Source organism: Poecilia latipinna, unplaced genomic scaffold, assembly GCF_001443285.1.
Source record: "Poecilia latipinna isolate Pla-1442-1.1 unplaced genomic scaffold, P_latipinna-1.0 Scaffold4847, whole genome shotgun sequence".
Taxonomy (NCBI): domain Eukaryota; kingdom Metazoa; phylum Chordata; class Actinopteri; order Cyprinodontiformes; family Poeciliidae; genus Poecilia; species Poecilia latipinna.
This window is the reverse complement of record NW_015117463.1, coordinates 1-11,371: the sequence shown is the minus strand read 5'-3', so window position 1 is coordinate 11,371 and position 11,371 is coordinate 1. Positions and strand designations below refer to the sequence as shown.

At 41.1% G+C, this 11,371-nt stretch overlaps 1 long non-coding RNA gene across 1 annotated transcript; it reads left to right on the top strand.

The window, feature by feature from the left end:
* Positions 1 to 9,731: 9,731 nt before the first annotated feature.
* Positions 9,732 to 11,282, top strand: LOC106943069 (uncharacterized). Its single transcript, XR_001423801.1, has 2 exons — positions 9,732 to 9,858; positions 10,709 to 11,282. It is a non-coding gene; the product is annotated as an uncharacterized LOC106943069 (long non-coding RNA).
* The last annotated feature ends 89 nt before the right edge of the window (positions 11,283 to 11,371 follow it).

Sequence of the window (11,371 nt, the reverse complement as noted above, 5' to 3'; positions counted from 1 at the left end):
CACTAAAAAAAGAGAAAAATAATACTTTGCAGAGATTTAGTCAAAGTCTGGTCTTAAATAATCTAAAATAATAATTAGCAAGTAATCTGCTAATTAGTGTAATGAGATGCACATAAATTCTTACTTTTCATTGAACAAATTGACAATTTTACTCAACATAGGAGGCACAAAGACCTACAATTTTTTTCTTTTTCAAATACTAGTGTTGGGCCTTTAAGTCTGCAGTGAAATCATTGCAGTGTTTGAATTATTCTTAGCTCTGCACTAGTTTAGCTCGATGCTGCACTTGTTTTTATTAAAAATCAGAAAACACGTGTATAAGCTAGAAAATGATAGGTATGAAAACTATGGAAATAATTTAGGTTGGGATTTCTTTTTTTTTATGTACAGTCACACTTGAGCTTTCCTCTGGTCTCAGTGAGTAAATTTCTAACTTTCACAGAAGCGCATCTTTCTTGCGGCACCTGGCGCAACATTCATCACCCAGGTAACCATGTCGTTTGAGGTACAAGGCTGCTGGTTTCCATGGTTTTCACATTATACTAATTCTTAACACACAAGTTTTACATAAGCACAGCTCATTTTACATCTTTCTCTGGGAGCAGTGGGACTCGATACACGAATGAAAATAATAAGAAGACAGTTTTTAGCCGTGGCAGTTTTGCACTGCAGTGTTTGACAGCTGATGCTCATCATTTCATTCGTCATCGGCTCCGTGAAGATATTCAGGATCTCGAGTGTTATTAGAAATCCTGCTAACAACTGAAATGTTTTAATAATTAAAGGTGGTCAAGAAATTTTACATGCACAGTCATTCATTGGTTTGAATTAGCTTAGCGATTCTTTCCTTTGTCGGGGTTCTCTGTGTGCTCAGTGATCATTTCCAATTTGATTCATAGTTTCTGAGACTCCTGGAGAATCCGGTGGGAATTACATAGTGCCTTCGCCTAAATCCTCATTCGGACAAACAGCTTTTTCTGTACAAGGGATTAAACATGAGTGATTCCCTGCTGCTGACATGAAACTAATTAGCATCCTTTTGAAGTAAAACAGAAACATTCCTAAGTAAGATCAGCTTTGTAGTCATGGCTGAGCTTCCTTTCTAATAATTATTTTTCCTCATAAAGTGGAGGAAAAATAATGTTTTTTTTATTTGTTTTTTTTGCAACAGGCTTCACAACTTTACTAAAGCATTAATCAGAGAAGCAACTACGAGGTGCACAATCAATGTAGAAGATACGCTGCTCAGGTGGAGCAGACATAGTAAACATAAGAAAAATGTATTATATAATTTGGATGAATTTGTTAATAATCTAGATAATATATGCAACAATTTCATTACAAGTTAAGTTTATTTCTATAGGACCTTTCAGCAGTAAAACAGTTGAACATAATTTATTAGAGCCATTCCACAACTTCACTTTGTTTTATTGTTTTTGTGCAGCTTTAGTTGAAAACTAGCAACGTATTTCCAGATCCTCAAACTAGTACATATAGTAGATCACAGCAATAAAAGGCCTTCTGAATGCTTTCTTGAGTTTATATTTACACTTTTTATCGGTGATAATACATTCAATTTCATATTGCAATTTAAAGACATGCATCATGTCTGTCATAAATGCCACAGTTGGGTGAATACTTTAGGGTAGATAGCACTTTGAGATGTGCGCTGCACAACCCTCTTAGCGGCTCTTTTGATTTATATTTACCTGTGGGATTTGCTTTTCTGCTCGTTCCTCATCGCCCGGTCTTAGTGCTGATCAGCCTGATGGAGCAAGTGATTACAACCATCTTTTTGCCGTAATTAACAATTACCAAAGCTCTTCTCTCCGATGTTGAAGGGCCCAGAGAAGTGGTTCGGGTTGGATTAAATCTGACGTCAATGGCAAATGCAAATGCAAATGTGACTCTCCCAGCTTTATGTAAAAGCTTTGAATTGAGAGCTTGGCAGGAAAATTTTGTCCACATGCTCTACCCCATTCTTTGCGAGAGCTGGAAGGATTGTGTGGTCTCACTGATGGGCTGGACAACCAGCTCCCTCAGCTTTGAAGTTGATAAACCCTTTAAAACCATGACAAATAGTCGCCTGCAATTTTGCCAGAAGCAAAGCACAGAAATGGAAAAAGGTAGCAGGCACGAGGAATAAAAAAAATTCCTCAACCACCCAAAACTCTCCATCTTATAGCCAAGTTAACACCGAAGGGATTACTCTTGCAAGCCTTTGAGCTTACATTTGCTGTCTTCAACAGTGCAATTTTTCAGATAAAAAAAATAAATAAATAATCATGTGTCAGAGAAGCAGACAATAATGTCACAGCATGGCTACTGTGGTAGAACAATGATCAGGCAGCAATTTTGCTGAACAACCTCCATGTCAGTGGTGGACATGGCTGCATGGCACCGGTTAGGCAGCCAGGGTGAGATATCCAGTCAGTTTCCATAGTGATGTGGTTGAATAGAGCAGATTAGCAGGGGCAGTGTGCTGAGAAAGGATTGCAGACTGCTGTCAAAGCCTCCATTTAAAGAGTTCAGTGTCACAGCTCCTTTCTGTTTGGATATGCATGATGACGGACCTTTAGCTACTTCTGGCTCCACACACTTTTCCCTGACACAGACACGTTTCACACACTGAAACTGCGATCTCTTTCACTTTGGACCACATGCCAAAATAAAGCTGTTATTGCAAACGAGTTTACAGAAGACAATGAAATACACATATTCAATAATATAATATGAACCTTTTTGTTTCCCTGTGGCAACACATACTTTAACCTTTTTTACATTGTGTATTTGTATTTGCATTCACATCCGAGTTTAGAAATGTTTTTAGGAATCGTCATTTAGGCTACCTATTACCCATAATGGCCTAAAATGCTGTGTAGTTTTTTTTTTGTTTTGTTTTTTTCCCAGTAACATCTTATTAACATAATAAAAGTGAACAAGTTTCTACACAATTGATAACCGGGGTGCATTTTGTATTTATTTGTCATCAAATCGTCCCTTAATCCTGTAATTTCTAACAATTTAATGAGACTTAAATGGACAAGAACAGTGGGAGGAAATAAGCAGCTTTGGGATCAAAAGAGAGAGCAGCAAAAGAAAATAACAACACAACTAATTCTTGTAATTACCTGACTGCGCCTTTGATGAGGTGAAAATTAGTCATCTAAAAAAATTGGTTCAATTTTTCTACAACAACATAGTTTAGAAACATCCTGGAAAATAGGGATGCTTGTGTAAAACCATTATTTTCTTATTTTTTTTTAAAGAACCGTTAACTGCACTTGGAGACAGGCATCGGCCTCATTGTAACCTTGTAAGGACAGTCAGGTATGGACATACGAATGAATGTTTAATGCACTCTTAATATTGAGAAGTTTATCTTTAATTTGAGTGGAAGTAATCTTGTGGATATAAATGGTCTGTACTTGCACAGCACTTTATCAAGTCTGGAGGATTCCAAAGCACTTCGCACAACATCCAGTCATTCACACACATGCTCATGGAGGCAAGCTACAGGGCTGCAGCCAAAGCTGCCCTGAGGCAGTCTGACAGAAGGTGCCATGCACCGCCACCACCGGGGCCTCTGACCACCAGCAGGCAAGGTGGGTCTTACCCAAGAACACGAAAACAGAGACGGCCAGAGCAGCGAGCACTGATTGATGGAACTACTCAGCTTTGCAAATTTGTGATGTATTTGCAGTCATAAGGAAATCATAAATAAAATGTGCTAAAAGGCTCTGACTATTGGTGACGGCGTACTGCAGGACGGTTTGGGAAGTGGGAAGAGATCTCACCGCAGCTTAGGCTACTTACTCAGGACACATTGTTGCAGGGTTGCCGCAAAGCGTTGTCACAAAGTACAACACTAAAGAAAGTTGCTAGATTTGTCACTTGTTGATAAAAAGTCACTATAGGTGTCTGGAAAGACTCTAAATAAAACAACAAAACTGATAAGTAAGCAGCAGTGCTTCTCTAGCCCTGACCCGCTCTCCTCTTCCTCACACTTGGTCAGGCCCCTTAGTGACTCGTGGCTCCGCCCACTTTGTGGGAATTTTTCTAAATTTGTCTCTAAGTGTAAAAGAAAGCAGTTTTGTGTATAAGAAGATGGCACAAAACTCCCACCTATTTGGCTGTGTAAAGTTATTATTTCTTGAAGGTATTATTTATTTGCAATACAATTTGTGCCCCTTCTATAATTTTATGGTTGATGTCTTCAGAAGATATCAAATATTTTCATATAATTCTCATTTTTTTCATGATACCATCAGTTTTGTGGAGCACACCTGTCGCTCCAGCAACAACACACGTGATGATACTGCTGGCCCACCCCCACGCTCTAAACGCATGAATGATGTTTTCTAGCTTGCCGCTTTTACCAAATCCAGCAGGCATCGTCACAAGATGTTTGCTTTTAAAGAAACAGGAAATGTTTTATACAATTTATCGTCAGACGGCAGGAAAGGATCTTTTTATTTTTTCCAAATTGGTTTCAATTGTGTATGTACTTTCCAGGTGCTTGGCATTGTACCAAACTGTTTAATCATTTAAAGATTTTATTTTTTATAAACTAGCTTGTCAACAACAGTAAAGCATCCACACATTGCCGTATGGCGGCTGCGATATTTTTGCATGCAGCAGCATTTAATATTAAGCTGTTACTACCGGAGTAGGACAAAACATGTGGTTCTGGAATGATATGTTTAAAATTATCCTTTAGAACTTTAAAATGCATTTTGCATTTTCCACTTTCCTTTACTTCTGTGTAGCCATATAATTGCCTTTTGACCCTCAGAAGCCTTAATGTTTATCACTAATGGACTTTTGTCAAAGTTAATTGATGATTTTTGGCAGGAGAAACTCAGCAATACCAGCAGAAAGCCATGTAAGGGGTAAGAGGTGGTGGGGGGTGGGGAGTATCATGAGGGGTGAGTGAGAACATTACACTGTTGCCTAGCAACACATGTACAAAAATTTGAAATGATTTAGAGCCCCCATACCGGTTATCATGGAGGTCATATGTTTACAAAATCCACACCGTGTGCTGACTGTCACACAGAGCTGCCAACAGACAGAGTACCTCTCTGCTGATCAGTGCGCACCGACAGGCTGATGCAGATACATTCAGATGCTGCTCAATTTCACTGGATTTGTTGAAAAAAAAAAAAATCGTTTGACTTGACTTAGCGGTAAGTGCCACATACAAATTCCTAAAAGAGGGAAAATAGTGTTTTAAAGATGCGGGATTTAACTTCTTTGCATAATTAATCCCCTTGACAAAGGTAAGAAGGAAGAGAAGTGGAAGACTCCCCAAATTTGGAGGACGCTCCATTTGGTATTCCTGAAATATCTGCAGCCAGCGAGCTCTCTGAGTCTCACATCCAACAATACCTCTACATGACTAATCTGGCTGAAGCTGATTGTTATCAGCTAGAAATGTCCTCTCAGCTTCTTTAGCTTGTTTGTAAATCGAGCGTGTTTGGGACAGAGCGAAAGCGAGCCGGAGGAATAGAAAGAGAACAGAGAGGGAGAGAGAGAGAGAAAGGGAGATATAGGGGAGGAAAAAGGCGAGACAGAGTTGCTGATGCACTTTCTTCACAGAAATTTAGGTCACGGCAAACAAAACCTTACACAGACGAAAAGCAGACAAACAAAAAGCATCTTTACCTTGCACTGTTTTTTTGTCTCAAAAGTTGACATCACAGTGTGGAGATTTGCGATGTAAGTCGGCGTATTCATGCGGTATACCTCTAAAACTCTCATCGTGTGAAGGTGTGAGGTAAATTTCATCAACCATCCCTGTGTGCAGCGACTAAATTATATTTAGACTGCACAGAGAAAAACCGAGTAAGCCCTTATCTGGTTACTCTTTATTTCCCAAGTGAAAATATGCCAGTTCTCGCCCAGAACGTTAGCTGGAGATAGGCACCAGCAACCCTCCCAACCCCACTAAGGGTCAAGGGTGAACAGATAATGGATGGATGGATGGAAATATGCCAGTCTCTCCATCATCAGCCAGAGAGGTGTTAACAACCAAAGAAGAACGTATGTCAGCAATCAGAGAGAAAATAAACACATGCCAAGCAACAGAAAAATGTTTCTGACTGTAAAGTTCTGAGTGGGATCAATTCACAAGACATGTTTACATTTCATATTCATAAGGCAGACTCCTTGTCAGAGCTAAGGTTTTTTTTTGTTGTTGTTGCTATCTGTTTGCTGATTTAGGATTAGATTGATGACATTTCTCTGTTTTCTTTCCAAAACATCTTCCTACAAAGGAGTTGTGAATACTTCTTTGCAGGAATCTGCAATCTTCTCTTACCGCTCTCATTATGAGAAGGAAGAACTCATGTCAACAAAAATGAGTGATAAGCATTTTATTTCTTGTTTTTTGGGGGGTTTTTTTGTTTTTTTTTTACATCGTCAGTATTATCTTCTAATGCAAATACGGTCTTTACTTAAAACCCCAAATTCCATCGGTCATCACAATAACACGAGGGTTCGCGGTGAGGAAATAAAGCAGTATGTGTACACAAATCCAGTAGAAGGAGGAAAAACAACGGGGTGACAACATGAATAAAATATGTGGATTGCTTATGATTAACATACTAATGACTAATCATCATGCTAATTAGTTCATTTTGGGGACTAAAATTGCAGAGTGGCGCTAGAAAATATGACTCCACGAAGATGCATTTGACAAGTGAGAAATGCTCTGAGAGTTAAAGGGAGACCGATGGGCAGACAAAGCTATCGATTTAAAGCGAAGCTGTGTTTAGATTTTGTCAGCATCAGTGGAGGTAGAACCAGAAATTTGTAGCAACAGTGTTTGTGACACTTTAAAATGTCACGTTGTTTTCTTTCTTGCATTTCCTGTTTTTCTTTAGGCTACATGGCTTTGCAAAGGTAAATCATCAAAGGGTTTCTGTGATTTTTTTTTCCACAAATGAAAGCTGAGTGAGTTGCATGCATTTGCATTCAGCCCCTTTCATCGATACTTTGTAGGCGCTCCTTTTCAGCAACTGAAGCTGCATGTCTCTTTGCATAACATCTAATCAAATTGGATAGATAGCATATGCTAACATCAATCTTCAGGGCTCACCACAGGTTCACAATTGCATTTAGACCTGAACTTTAAGTTATTCTAACACATAAACATGCTGTGGTCTAAAGCCCTGAATTGCGGCTCTGGTTGTATGTTTATGGCTGTTTTCCTGCTGGTAGATGAACTCCAGCCACAGCCGCCAACAGGTTTTATTCCAGGATCGTCCATATTCAGCTCCATCCATCCTTCCATCGGCTCTGACCGCCTCCCCTGTCCCTGCTGGCAAAATGTGTCCTCACATCATGCTGCTGCCGTCACCGTGTTCCACTATGGGGATGTTATGTTCAGGAGGTTTGTAGTGTTTGTCCTCCAAGCATTTTGCTTGACCTCTGAGCATCTTCTCCCACACATTGACGATTTTCTTTCTGGGACTTCTTGTGGTTTTCATTCAACAATATTTTCTTTCTTTCTTCATTACTTTTTGGTCACTCTTCCAAAAAGACCAAACTTATGGAGTGAAAGATTCTTCCACCTGGGTTGTGGATCTCTGCTTCTCCCCGAGGGTTATCTTCGGCATCTTGGCTACTTCTTTGATTTATGCTCTTCTTGTTTGTCTTGGCAGCCATTTCAACCTTTGTCATTCTCTTGTCCTCTTTGGATGATGGAAGGAGAATCTTGGCTTCATCAGATCATCTCCAAAGCCTGGAGAAATAATTCATAACCTAATCGTGCTTTGAACTTGTTCACAGCTTCAGCGAGGTGCGTTTATTGGTCTTCATGATGCTGTTAATGTTCTCCCACAAAATCACGAAAAATATTCGTTTTTCAACAACTTTGGCCTTTTTCTAAATATTTTTTTTAAGGTATGTGTTTATGTCTTGTACAAAAAACATAAGACAAATTACCAGACGGAAACAGTTTCACCCTTTTACAAATTCTTCTCATCATCCTTACACAGATTTTACAGCCACTGGGCCTGTAAAATGGGGAACTAGCGGTTCAGTCTAAGCGGCACACTGAAAGCCATTAAAAAAAGAGGACAAGTAATTCCAGCCTAATGGAGCACATACGGCAGTCACAAGGAGCCACATGAAGGCTTCCTGCTGAAATGAAAAAAAAAAAAAACACTGAGGGTCCGCCAGTGGAAAAGTGCAGCGAGATAAATCATAAAGCTCCGGGGTTCAGGGGTCAGCTGGCTGGGTGTGCATGTCACCAGCCCCATTGGACACGCCTGCGTGCTCCATCAGCAGGTGTATAAATATGTGTCATGTTTCACACTTTCATGTCTGCAGGGACAGCAAACCAGATGGGATTTTAAATGCTGCATTTCATGTGGCAACATTTAGTGGGTTAGTTCACCCCTCATTGGTTTACCATCTGGTGCCCTCTCAGCCCCACGATAGGAGAGGAGCGTTCACACCGCACTTGTAAACGCTCCCGATGTCTCTCTGTGCCAGAGCGCATTTCCAGCAGTTTACATCGCAGTGTGCGCCGCGCCGCCTCCTACACAACTCTTAAAAAGGTGTATTTCTGCGAGAACACGTGCTTCATGTGGGACACAAAGTAAGAGCGTGGAGGCAAATGGCAAAAGCTTCAAGTAAAAAATAAAAAAAAGAGGAAAAAGAAGTTGCAAGAAAATCAAACAAGTTGACTCGCTTATTAAGCAAATCACTTACCAGAGAGTTAGATCCTCTTGTTTTCTGTCTTGTCTTCTTCTACTTTCCATATATATATATATTTTTTTTTTTACAACAAGCAAAATTTAAAAAGCAGGAAAAGGAGAAAATTCGGCGCATTCCTCTCGGCGCTGTTTCCATCTTTTGCATTTTCTTTACTTTTTAAAAAGAATAATTGCCAGAGTTTATGCTCTTCCAGTTTATCCTACTCATATCATCCCAGCACTCGTGAAGGCGTCGGGTTTACAGGCTGAGTTAGACAGCCAGTCACTGTTCCCTCCCTTTCTTTTATTGACGGGCTCCCTTTATCTCAATTTGCCAAGAATTGCCAGACAGCCGCCGACTGGCCTCAGCCTCCAAAATGCACTACGCGTTTGGACACGACGGGGCTGCGTTATATTTACCCCTCATATGTTGCCATTTTGCACCTCGGCCATATTCTAATACTGGTGGGGGGTGGGGGGAGGAAGAGGATGAGAGGAGGATTCGGGGGGGTGGGGGGGGGCTCACATTTCGAACTGCTTGGTGTCAATGCACACAATAAATAAATAAATAAACATAAAAATGTTTCATTTGAATATTTTGTAACATTCTTAAAACTTTCCAGCGTTTTTGAAAATGTACTTCCAAAAAAAAAAAGAAAAAAGAAAAAAAGAAAATAATCCAAACTTGAACGGAGTGAAACCAAAATAATGTGATCTCGGCTCAGCCTATAGATGAGAATGAGGATGAGGAGGGGAGGTAAGGGGGGCGGAGAGGGGGGCGACTTTGAGATGACATTGAGGCTGTGTAGATGGGAGTTGAGTCTCTGGTTGTTGATGTTAGACAGTCGCACAAGGCGAAGCGGCTGCTGCCCGTGTTAATTCAACCTCCTCCTCTCTCTTTCTGTCTTCTCCTCCTCCTCCTCCTTCTTCATCCTTCTGGTCTTCAGCACTGCTCCCCGCTGGACAGCTCCCGCTTGGACCCCACGAACGCCGCATGGTACCCTTTAATGTCTTTTAATGGAAGTAAAATCTATTTATGTTTCAAGACACACCGGGAGTTTACAACTTGACCCGCGGGAGGAATCTTCGGATCCCTCGTTTGGAGATTTGTGGCAGTCAGCGGAGGCTCGGCGGTGCGGATCCCAGATTCACTGTGAGTAAAAAAAAAAAAAAAAAAAAAATGTGTTAAATATTTGCTGTCTATATCTGTGGGAACCGGTTAATACGCGGCTCGGCTATTTGTCCCCTCCGACAGCAGTCGGATTGACTGGATTGAGACTGAGGCTGCTGCTCTGCTGCTGAAGGGGGGGATCAAGTAAATATTTGCACACTTATCTCAAATCAACAGTCGAACATGCGGAGCTGATTTCTGTCTGCTTGGTGTTTGCAGATGCAAAGCGTCGCATTCTGGTGCGCAGAGTTCCCAATTAACATGGCAGAATGTGTGCAGCCTGATGCGTAAAGCTTTTACGCATTTGGACATCCCTTTTTTTTCCCGTCTCCACGGTGCGTTTTGTTTTCCAGCGTGTTAGAGACGTCCATCTGTCCACGCTTACTTTCAGCTATCCACAAAAATAACTGACAGGAGAATCTGTAGGTGTTAATTGGTGGACCTCGTTGAGTTTAATTTTCATAGGCTGGACACTACATTGCTACGGTGCGTCCTGCGTGTTTTGGAACACTTTGCACTTCTCCTTAGTTTGGCACATTTAAATTCGGAATTTGTTTAGACAACCATGTCTGTTGCTTTGTTTGTTTGGCTGTTAAATTATGTGCAAGCTGATTTGTGTGGAGGCAAGGCAGCATGGCTCTGCCATCAGTGATTTGACATGAATGAAAAAAAAAAAATAATAATGTTCTGGTGCCAAAATATCAGAGAATGAATCAGTCTGCACTTTAAAATGCGTCTTTGGAGTTGAAAAGTAAATGATTTGTTTAAACTGCTGCTGTTGATTCAGAGGAAATGAGTGTGGTACATTCTGTGTCCATCTTTGTTGAAACAGGTAACCATTTTTCCTGCACCCTCAAACAACCAATCACTCTATCCACGATCTTAGGTTGACAACGACTGACCAGTCGTGTTCGCACAGGCTCCATCTCCAGACATTTGGTCCGAAGGTTTAGTTGTAGAACAAAAGAGTGGGGGGGCGGGGGGTAAAAAAAAACCGCGAAGCTGCTGTCTACGTGGACCGGTGCTGAAGCCTCCCGTCCGACTGCCAGGACCTTTGCCAAATCCAGAGACATGGCGACGAACGGCACCAAAGCGGATGGACAGGTCACAGAACTGAACGAGGTGGCCGCCAACAACGACAAGCCCAAGTCCCTGGACGTGAAGACCGACAAGAAGCAGAAAGACGTCCCCGCCAGAGAAACATGGGGAGGAAAATTTGATTTCCTCCTGTCTTGTGTGGGTTATGCAATTGGACTGGGGAACGTGTGGAGATTTCCCTATCTCTGCGGGAAAAACGGCGGAGGTAAATACTTCTTTCACTGTTCATGTATGCACACACTGAGTGAGCCATTCAGATCAACGATGCACATGATGGAGCTTATAATTTAGCGACTCCAGAACAAAAAAAAAAAAAAAAAAAAAAAAAAAGCTTTCCCTATGGGTGAACCCCGGGGAGGCCCATTAAAAACTAATTTTGGCTGCTTTGAATTATAAC